Genomic DNA, 11305 nt, shown 5'->3' on the forward strand with positions numbered 1-11305 from the left:
CAATCAACCCATCCACTGAAAACCTCCTTTATATTAGATTGAATTTGAAAATTTAGTGTTAGGTCTCCGCCGGACTCATCTCGGACCGACCAAATTGTAGAAATCCGTCTCACCGATTTGGCTTAGGCCATAGCACGTGCATTTTCGGTCTGACCGAAAATTGCAAATTGGTGTGACCGAGTTTGATTCTTTGTGAAACCCTAACAGTCTTGGTGCCACCGAACTATGACTCGGTCTGACCGAGTTCATTAGTTTAGGTTCCAAAAGCTGCTTCAGTATCACCGAGTTTACAAATCAGTAGCTCCGAAATGCTTTCTATGAAGAACTAAAACTAAGTTTTTAAGTCATCTGTTTTGCAAAAACTCTGCACTTTGTGATGCTCATCCACTCTACCTCATCTATATCTATTCACAGGGTCTGCTGTCAGTAAGTTTGCAGAGATGTCTGACCAGAGCAACAGCTAGAACAGGTCTTAAGAACAAGTGCAATTGAGTGAGGGCACTAGTCCCTCTAGCACTTCTGATGATGGCAGCAGGAGCACACCAAGTAACTTGCCCAAAGCAGCCACCAGGTCAAGGAAGAAGAAAACCTCAGATTCTGAAGATGAGGACTATGTGGCTATTGAGGAGGAAGTCAGCTCCAAGAAAAAGGTGCTAAAGAAAGAATATGGGTCAACTGCTACAACTAAGCCTGGCCTGCACAAGAAGGCCCCTGCCAAGAGGGTGCCAACCTTAAAAGTTAGAGCCTCAACTGCTGAAACCTCCAAGCCAACTAGAGAGGCTGCTGGAGAGGGAAAGAAGAGAAAAGAAAGGGTCAAGAAAAGACCACTGCCAGAGTGCTTGGTAGATTCTCCATTATGAGATGTCCAGAAGAAGAGGAAGAGGAAGAGGATGCTGCTCCAGCTCCCAAGTCTTAGAAGTTCATGGGAGATGCTATAAAATCAGGGGCTTCTCCATCAAAGCCCAAATCTACTCCCAAGGCTGGTGCTCAGAAGCCTTCTGAACCCAAGAGGAATACCAGAAGTATCCCTGCCGAGGAGAAGAACAAGGCCCCAGTGCCTGAAGCTGAAGAAGAGGAAGATGATTCACTTGTTTTGAGAAAGTTGAAGCCCAAAATTCCTGACCACAATGATGCTCATCCAGTCACTAAGGACATGCACATCACGAAAGATGCAGGACTGAGATTGTGGAGATAGTCTGATCCCTATTCTGTTAGGAGGAGGACTGCAGTTGACTACAGGTTCCATACAAAGGAACAACAAGACTTCTATGAGACAATTTTGCTTTACAAGAAGCCCATTGTATGTGACATGAAATGGGTGGATTGGGAGTACATCCAGGAGAATCAAGATCACTTCCCAAAAGTATATGATAGCTTCAAGGCATGTGGAGTAGATGAATTTGTTGGACAGAAGCTCACCAAATGGAATGATGAGTTGATCATGCAGTTTTACTCCACCGCCCACTTCTATCTAGATGGAAGGATAATATGGATGTCTGAAGGTACAAGGTACCAGTTCACTGTTGAAGAATGGGCAAAACTGATTAATGCCCCAGAGGAACATGAAGACGACCTGGATGTGTATGCCAAGAAGAAGAAAGACCACAACTCCATGGAAAACATGTACAAAGAGATCCCTGATAAAGCTTTTGAGACACACAAGCTTGGATCTGTACGTTTCTTGTTGTCTGGTCTACCTACTGTCGGTGTCAAAACTGACGGATCTCGGGTAGGGGGTCCCGAACTGTGCATCTAAGGCGGATGGTAACAAGAGGCAGGGGACACGATGTTTTACCCAGGTTCGGGCCCTCTTGACGGAGGTAAAACCCTACGTCCTGCTTGATTTATTCTTGATGATATGAGTATTACAAGAGTTGATCTACCACGAGATCGGAGAGGCTAAACCCAAGAAGCTAGCCTATGGTATGATTGTATGTTGTCCTACGGACTAAAACCCTCCGGTTTATATAGACACCGGAGGGGGCTAGGGTTACACAAGTTCGGTTACAAAGGAGGAGATATACATATCCGTATTTCCTAGCTTGCCTTCCACGCCAAGTAGAGTCCCGTCCGGACACGAGACGAAGTCTTCAATCTTGTATCTTCATAGTCCAACAGTCCAGCCAAAGGATATAATCCGGCTGTCCAGATACCCCCTAATCCAGGACTCTCTCAGTAGCCCCCGAACCAGGCTTCAATGACGATGAGTCCGGCGCGCAGTATTGTCTTCGGCATTGCAAGGCGGGTTCTTCTCCATCTTTCGAACGTTTGTAAAGCAGTGTCTGGTCCCATAAATGTTTGGACCTCTTGGCTTCTGTGCACAATAAGGGCTTCCTCCCACGCGTCGAATGAATACGAGGCGCCAGGGCATTTTTACATTCGCCCCCTAGCCAGATAAATAAATTGTCTATTAAAGGGATGGGGATCCTTAGATCCGATCCATACCATCCTCCCCCAGCGAGAGTCCATCAGAGCGCGTTCCGAAAAGATCCATTCCAGCATGGCTGACCTCCGCAGCTCCTCCTCCCGCCCCCGAAGCCCTAAGCCCGGTGATTGGGAAAGGTGTTCAGTCCCACACAGTCATTTAGTCGAACTACAGACTAAGGGATTTCTCCCTCCGGCGTATATGGTGCCCGTTCGAGCCGGGCTTGCCACCTATAATGGCGTGGAGCAAGCGGAGAGCTTTCCCTGTCCCTCTATGGGGGAACGGGTCTGCCTTATTCCCTATCTATTAAGGGGACTCGGATTTCCAATTCATCCATTCCTCCGCAGGCTCCTGGAGTTCTACGGCCTCCAATTACACAATTTCACCCCCGCCTCCATCCTACATATCGCTGGCTATGTGGCTCTCTGCGAGTTGTTCCTGGGCTGTGAGGCTCACTTCGAGCTGTGGAAAAGGCTATTTTGCCTCGTCCCTCGCACACAGAGGGGGTCACTTTATCAAGTGGGCGCAGCCGAAATATGGCGCATCGCCGATACCGGATACCTATCCGGTACTCCGAAGAAGTCACTCGAAGACTGGCCTTCAGAATGGTTTTATATGGAGGATGTTCCCCTTCCGGACCCTGTTCAGCGGGGTCTTCCCGAGTTCAACAATGCTCCTCTGAAGAAACGCCGAAGTTGGCGCCCACAGAGCCCCCAGGTGGAAGACAATGGAGAAGTCCTCTATCTGATGAACCGAATTAAAGCACTCGCTCGATCAGGATTGACAGTAATCAAAGTTAAGTCGATTTGCATAACGTGGGGAGTGCAACCACTTCAATACCGTGGGCACCCCTTGTGGTGTTATAACAGGGCGGATGACGCCACCCGCTGCGGGCGTAAGGATCCGGACAATGCTGCCGCTTTAGCGAAAATTCTGTTCGAACTGTTCAAGGGTGAGGAAGAGGAGTTCACCCGCATCAAGCCACGGGATGGATTCTCCATGTACAATCCTCGAAGCTGGGTAAGTTATATCTCCCTGCTCCAATTTTTCTCGCATTCTTTGTCGTAAGTATTCACCTTGCCACTTTGCGGCAGGAACTGTGAAAAGCCATAAAGGAGGTCAGCAGCCCTTCTCCACAACCAAAGGACCCTGACCGGGCCCTCGACTCCGGACTCGAAGAAGATCCGGTTATATTCGTGGAGCTGATAAACCGGCAGTTCTATCAGTTAAGCTGCGACGATGCCATGGTGGCCATTACGGCCGACTATCCTAGACTGCTCCCTACATCGCACGTAAGAAAAACCAAAAATCCCAACTCCAACACTAGGATCCCCTTTTAGACACTTCACCCACCATATACACATGGCATTTTTACAGGGAAGGCATTCAGGACACCCTGCCGAACCCGCAGCCACGCGCCAACAGGAGGCACCGAGGCCGGGTAGGCCAAAAAGGAAGGTGGTCAGGACGGAGATGCCGGCGCAAAGGTATAACAAACCCCGCTCCGTGGTTGTCGTATTTCTCAAAATATAGTGACGCCCGTGTTTCTTTAACAGAAAAAACGCTCGCCGGAATATGTCCGGCGATGTTACTAATCACGCTTGCACCAGCCGGGCGCCAGGACCGGACATAGAGGCGGAAGCTGATATGGGGCGGGCGCCGGATAATCCCCCTACAGAGGATGCATATAGATTATCCTCTACAAACTCAGAGGTGGAAGGCGCCATGAATCATATGTAACACCCCGGATATGACTTTCCCAATATGTATCCAACTCTTGCCGTTTCCGGCCTTAAGTTATTTTATTTTCTCGGGTTCGGGTCTTTGTCTCCGTGTGTTGTTATCGTTGTCATGCATCTCATATCATGTCATCATGTGCATTGCATTTGCATACGTGTTCATCTCATGCATTCGAGCATTTTCCTCGTTGTCCGTTTTGCATTCCGGCGCTTCGTTCTCCTCCGGTGGTCAATTCTACCTTTCTTTCGCGTGTGGGGATTAAAAATTTCCGGATTGGACCGAGACTTGCCAAGCGGCCTTGGTTTACTACCGGTAGACCGCCTGTCAAGTTTCGTACCATTTGGACTTCGTTTGGTACTCCAACGGTTAACCGAGGGACCGAAAAGGCCTCGTGTGTGTTGCAGCCCAACACCCCTCCAAGTTGTCCCAAAACCCACCAAAACCCTCTCCATCATCTAGAGCGTTCGATCACGATCGCGTGGCCGAAAACCGCACCTCATTTGGACTCTCCTAGCTCGCTCTACCTCTATAAATAGAACCCCCTTTTCCATTCCCGGATCTTCTCCTTCCCTAACCCTAAAAAATCCGCTCCGCCGCCGGCCGGACATGTCCGTCGTCCGCCGGACAAACCCCGCCGTCGTCCCGCACCAATAGGAGGGCGCCAGGTGTCCCCGCCGTCCCTCTCTCTCCTTCGGCCCGGAGAGCCCGGATCGGGCCCTCCCGGCCCGCGCGCCTCCGCCGCCACCTACCGCGCCTCACCGCCACCTCGCGGCTCGCCGCCGACTGCCGCCACCGCGAGGACCACCACCGCCGCCTCGCTCGGCGAGCTCCGGCGCCCTTCGCCGGCCGGCTCCGCCGCCTCGCCATCGCCGCCCGGGGTCGCCACGCCTCGTCCGCCGCTCCGCCACCCGGGTCGTTGCCCCGGCCACCGGCGCCCGCCGCCGCCGTCCTCCTTCTCTGGCCGCTGCGTCCATCGTCTCCGGCGAGCTCCTTCCCCGACGAACCTCGGGATCCGCGCCGGCTGAATCTGGATCTAGATCTCGGTTGACCTAATCTCGCCCGAAACCCTAATTTTTTTACGCTTTTCCTCATGCTATAACTCCTCATCCGTAGCTCCATTTTTGGCATATAGCATATCAAAATGTTCGCCTCAGAGAGTACATCATTTCGTTCCATTGCATCATTTTCATTTGAGTTCATCATGATGCTCGAAATGCTGTTAGAAGAGTGCTACTTGAGATAATTGTCAGATCTGCTGCTCCATTTAGATATTTGTCATTTTTGCCATGATTATTGTGTGCATGATATGCCCATGAGTTCTACATATGTTTTGTTAAGGGTTTTGCCATCTTTCCAGAGGTGCAACCCATGTATTTTTGTGATGTGTGTAGTGACTAGCACAAGCTTGCAAAGTGAGGCACTTGGTAATACTGATTTCAGGGACTTAGCATTTCCACTAAGTCCTTGAGCTGTTTATCTCATGTGGCCATATGTTCATGTTGTTTCCTAGTGATCCGTGCCTCTTTTGAGGATGATCAGTAAGGATGTTTTGTTAATCTTGTAGTGCTCTATCCATCCATGTCTTTGTTTGCAATTATGGAGCATCCTAGCTTGAGTCAATCGAGCTCTACTTTTGCTATTTCGTGAATCTAGGCAGATTGTCTACTTGTTAGCGATTTTGCCGATGATGTTGTAGTTGATCCATGCATGCTATGATATTTTTCTTGACATATCTAGCTTGCATTTTGTGTATTCTTGATGGGTGTATGCTTAGATTGTCATGACTTGCTCTGTAGTGAGTGCATCGAGCTCGTAAACATGCCTTCTTGGTATCTGTTTCAGCATGCTCCAGTTTTCACTAAGTCTGAGAACTGATTATGTTTTTGCCATGTTCACATGCTTGCAATTGTATTTTCTGATCCCTTTTGGCTCAAGGTCACTAAGGGACTTTTGTTAAGCTCTTTGAGTAGCTCCATGCCATGCTTTACTTTGCCATGTTCAGGTCCTGTAACATGTAGTTTTGTTGCTCCGAAGTGTGCTACCTGATCTGAAATTCCAGACAAGTGTTAATTTCACTAAGTCTGAAATCTGTTTACCATATGCATTTTTGCCATGCTTGTTTGAACCTGTTAATGGGTGATTTGGCCGTAGCTCAGTGCTAGACTTTTGTTAAGCATCATGAATGAATCCCTACCATGTATTTTTATGCCATGTTTGGGTGCTGTAGCATGCTCACCTAGTTGCATTTAGATGGCTACTTGCTGTAAATCGCAGAACGTGGTCATATTTGAATTGCTTGCCATTTCCTAACCGTAACTCCGATTCCGGCGTTCTTTATATCGTTTTCAAGCGATTTCATCTCATCTTTCTAGTGGAACACTTGTATTTCCACGTTGAGGCCAGGTTCATGCATCCCTTGTCAAATCTTGCATATGCATCCCGCATCGCATCCCGCATAGCATACCATCCTTGCATCATATTGTTTGAGCTTTGCACGTGGTTGATTGTGTTTTGTTTGCTTGTTTGTCTTGTTTGGGTAGAGCCGGGAGACGAGTTCGCTAACGAGGAGCCCATTGAGTTTGCTTTCGAGGATCTAGTCAACTCTGACAACTTTGTAGGCAAGATGATCATACCCTCGAAATCACTACTATCTTTGCTATGCTAGATGCTCGCTCTTTTGCTATGCCTATGCTACGATGCCTACCACTTGCTTTCAAGCCTCCCAAATTGCCATGTCAAACCTCTAACCCACCATGTCCTAGCAAACCGTTGATTGGCTATGTTATCGCTTTGCTCAGCCCCTCTTATAGCGTTGCTAGTTGCAGGTGAAGATTGGAGACCGTTCCTTGTTGGAACATTTATTTACTTGTTGGGATACCATTATATTGCCATGTTATCTTAATGCATCTATATACTTGGTAAAGGGTGGAAGGCTCGGCCTCTCGCCATAGTATTTTGTTCCACTCTTGCCGCCTTAGTTTCCGTCATATCGGTGTTATGTTCCCGGATTTTGCGTTCCTTACGCGGTTGGGTTATAATGGGAACCCCTTGATAGTTCGCCTTGATTAAAGCTTTTCTAGCAATGCCCAACCTTGGTTTTACCATTTGCCACCTAGCCTCTTTTTTCCCTTGGGTTTTTGGAGCCCGAGGGTCATCTTATTTAACCCCCCCGGGCCAGTGCTCCTCTGAGTGTTGGTCCGACTGAGCTGCCTGCGGGGCCACCTCGGGGAAACTTGAGGGTTGGTTTTACTCGTAGTTAGTCTCATCTGAGTGTGCCCTGAGAACGAGATATGTGCAGCTCCTATCGGGATTTGTCGGCACATTCGGGCGGTGTTGCTGGATTTGTTTTAACCTGTCGAAGTGTCTTGAAGAACCGAGATACCGAGTCTGATCAAAACATCTCGGGAGGAGGTCTATTCCTTCGTTGACCGTGAGAGCTTGTCATGGGCTAAGTTGGGACTCCCCTGCAGGGATTTGAACTTTCGAAAGCCGTGCCCGCGGTTATGGGCAGATGGGAATTTGTTAATGTCCGGTTGTAGATAACCTGAACCTTAACTTAATTAAAATGAATCAACCATGTGAGTTACCGTGATGGCCTCTTCTCGGCGGAGTTCGGGAAGTGGACATGGTGTTGGAGTAATGCTTGCCGCAGGTTTGCCCTCTTTAGTTATGCGTTCGCGCTTTGCCTTCTCTTCTCGCTCTCTTTTGCGAATAGGATAGCCACTATATATTCTAGTCGCTTGCTGCAGCTCCACATAATTACCTTGCCTTACCTTTAAGCTTAAACAGTCTTGATCGCGAGGGTGCGAGATTGCTGAGTCCCTGTGGCTCACAGATTACTTCCAAACCAGATGCAGGGCCTGATGATTCCGCTCCAGGTGACGCGCTTGAGCTCAAGTGGGAGTTCGACGAGGACTCTCAACGATACTATGTTTCCTTTCCTGATGATCAGTAGTGGTGCCCAGTTGGGGGTGATTGGGACCGTGTCGCATGTTGGGTTATCTTTTATTTTGGCGCCGTAGTCGGGCCATGAGTTTTTGGATGATGTAATGCTATTTATGTACTTGATTGACGTGGCGAGTGTAAGCCAGCTATGTTATCTCCCCTTTTATTATATATATCACATGGGATGTTGTGAAGATTGCCTAACTTGCGACATATGCCTTCAATGCGATTATGCCTCTAAGTCGTGCCTCAACACGTGGGAGATATAGTCGCATCGAGGGTGTTACATCATAGGCGCCGCCGGGCCGTACTCCGTGACGCCTGTTTCTCACCAGAGGCATTTGATGCCATCAATTCTAGAGAGGCGTACCTCCGAGCTGCTCAAGATGGTCTAGCTAGAGCCACAGATCAGTATGTAAAGGATGTGCGGGTAAGTAAATCTGACGATTTATATGTATCAGTAGCCCCTGAGACATGAAACAGTTAGCAGAACTGATTTAAGGATCATCTTTATTGTGCAGGTTCTTACAGAGAAGAATACTAGGCTGTCACGGGAGCTAGAGGAATGCAAGACCCAACTGCAGGCTGCTGTGGCCGCATTGCAGGAACCGAATAAGTCACCTGCTGGTAACATTTACTTTAAAGAATGATGGTTACCATATAATGTGCGGCATGGCTGCAGATCTAACAACAAATGTTGCAGATGAATCCGGAGAAAATCCGGAGGACCAGCATGTTATGCGACAGCTAGAGGTTGGCAAACGCGTGCTTACTGAGGTTAGGCGGGAGAAAAACAATCTCCAAGACGCCAATATTAAGCTGAGCGTGGAACTAAAAGACGTTCGGGGCCAGCTTGCAGACTCCGAGAAGGAGAATAAGCGGCTTCGGCGCTACATTTTCAGTAAGTGCTTGAACGAATCCTTTTAAAGGAGTTCGGCGAAGAAGCCGATTAACAGCGTTATGTCTGTAGGTATGCTGACGGGTCATCCCGCGGAGGAAATGCCCGGGTCTGCGGGTGATCTTCTATCCGAGGTATCACATCTGCACGAACAAGTTCGGCAGGTGATGCAGGGTGTTGCCCAGGCCTTGTGGCCGTCCGTCTCCTTGCCAGAGGGCGTTGCAGAGCTTGCAGAGAAGCTCAAGGGAGCACGGCGGCGCTTCCGATTATGGAAGATATCAACCTGCCAACAGGGTGCCAAAGAAGACTGGGCCATGGTGAAGACGCGGTATACCAAGGCAGAGCCAAATCACATGGCCGTGGTCGGACTTGCGGGGCCGACGGAAAAGAGATCCCCGTTAGCTTAGTTTATGGGCAAGTAGAATTAGCCGCAAAGCATTCCCAACAGGATTGTAAGCTAGACCGCCTGTTGGATGGTATAGAAGAGGAATTTAGTCAGTCTGCATGACTATGTAATGAACGTGACATGTATAATTCCTTCTAGCCAGATTGTAGATCATTTGTCTTGGCGGACCTTTTCGCTTCAACCTCGGGACCCGATAGTCCGGAGTGTATCCGAATACCCGCGTAGTTATATAAGAACCGGGGTATGCGTGGAGACCAGGTGTAGCGGTCATTAGTGCTTGAACAGACAAGAGCCCAACTAGTTATGTTATATTACATGGGTAGTAAGAAACATCTTCCAGGGAGAATAGTTCCTTTAAGGGTTCCTTTCCCTGGGTAAGCATGCCCTAAAGTGCATGTCCGGACTGCGATAGGACACGCAGGAAAAACATCTAGCGGCAGATATGGACAAGAAATAAAAATCATCTTTTGTTCACCGACCGAATATTCCCTTAAGAATGCTAGCTTTCGGCTTCACCCAGTCTGAGGTACACATCTGGCTGACCCGGGAGTAACAATCACAGAGGTGCTCCCCTTATGCCCTAGCCGAATTAACGGGAACATAGGGCATAAATACAAGAGCCAGGCAACCCAGCTTGGCCAAAACTTAAGTCATATCGATGCATATAATGGCGAAAAAAGGTACATGCGGAAGCATGACGCATGTGCGGAGCCTGAGGCCCAGATAAATAATTAAGCTTCTGTGAAAGAAGCCCCCAGGTATGATGAGCGCGGCTGGCGCATCTATAATGTGCAAGCGAGGCACAAGTTGGCCCTTGAAGGCCTAGAGAAAGAATAAAAGAAAGGAAGAAAGAAAAACAAGACAGATAATGTATATGCAAAAAATGGACAAAGGGAGGGCACGAACATAGAGTCCGGTGCTAGGCGTAGAATCTTCGGAGCCTGGCCGCGTTCCATGGGTTCGGCTCGAGTCGACTAGTCGATGCATCCCACAGTCGGTACGCTCCACCGGTCAGAACTTGGTCAATAATGAAGGGACCTTCCCATTTGGGCTCGAGCTTGTTCTTTTTCTTATCTGGCAGGCGTAGAACTAGTTCACCAACGTTATAAGTTTTGGCCCATACTTCTCTGCTTTGGTATTTGCGAGCCTGTTACTGATAAAATGCGGAACGGGCTTTGGCTACGTCGCGCTCCTCCTCCAGGGTATCCAGACTGTCCTGCCGATCGAGCTTGGCTTCTCTTTCTTCGTACATGCGCACTCGAGGTGAGTCATGAATTATGTCACAGGGCAAGACTGCCTCTCCGCCGTACACCATAAAGAAGGGTGTATATCCGGTACTACGATTTGGCGTGGTCCGCAGCCCCCAGAGTACAGAGTCGAGCTCCTCTACCCAGTGCGTGTTAGACTTTGTTAAGGCACACACTAATCTGGGTTTAATTCCGCTCATTATAAGACCGTTTGCTCGCTCGACTTGACCGTTGGTTTGTGGGTGATAGACTGAAGCATAATCGAGCTTAATGCCCATTTTGCTGCACCAGAGTTTTACCTCATCGGCCGTGAAGTTTGTGCCATTGTCAGTGATGATGCTGTGGGGGACGCCATAACGGTGTACGACCCCACATATGAAGTCTATCACTGGTCCGGATTCGGCTGTTTTAATAGGTTTGTCCTCTATCCATTTGGTGAATTTATCCACCATGACCAGTAAGTATTTTTTCTTGTGGGTTCCCCCTTTAAGGGGTCCAACCATGTCAAGCCCCCAGACCGTGAAGGGCCACGTAATGGGGATTGTTTGGAGGGCGGTGGGTGGCATGTGGCTTTGATTTGCAAAGAGCTGGCAACCGGCGCAACGTTGGACCAAGTCCTGTGCATCTGCCCGGGCCGTTGGCCA

The sequence above is a fragment of the Triticum urartu genome, chromosome 1 (assembly GCF_003073215.2).
Source record: "Triticum urartu cultivar G1812 chromosome 1, Tu2.1, whole genome shotgun sequence".
In the NCBI taxonomy this organism is placed as follows: Eukaryota; Viridiplantae; Streptophyta; class Magnoliopsida; order Poales; family Poaceae; genus Triticum; species Triticum urartu.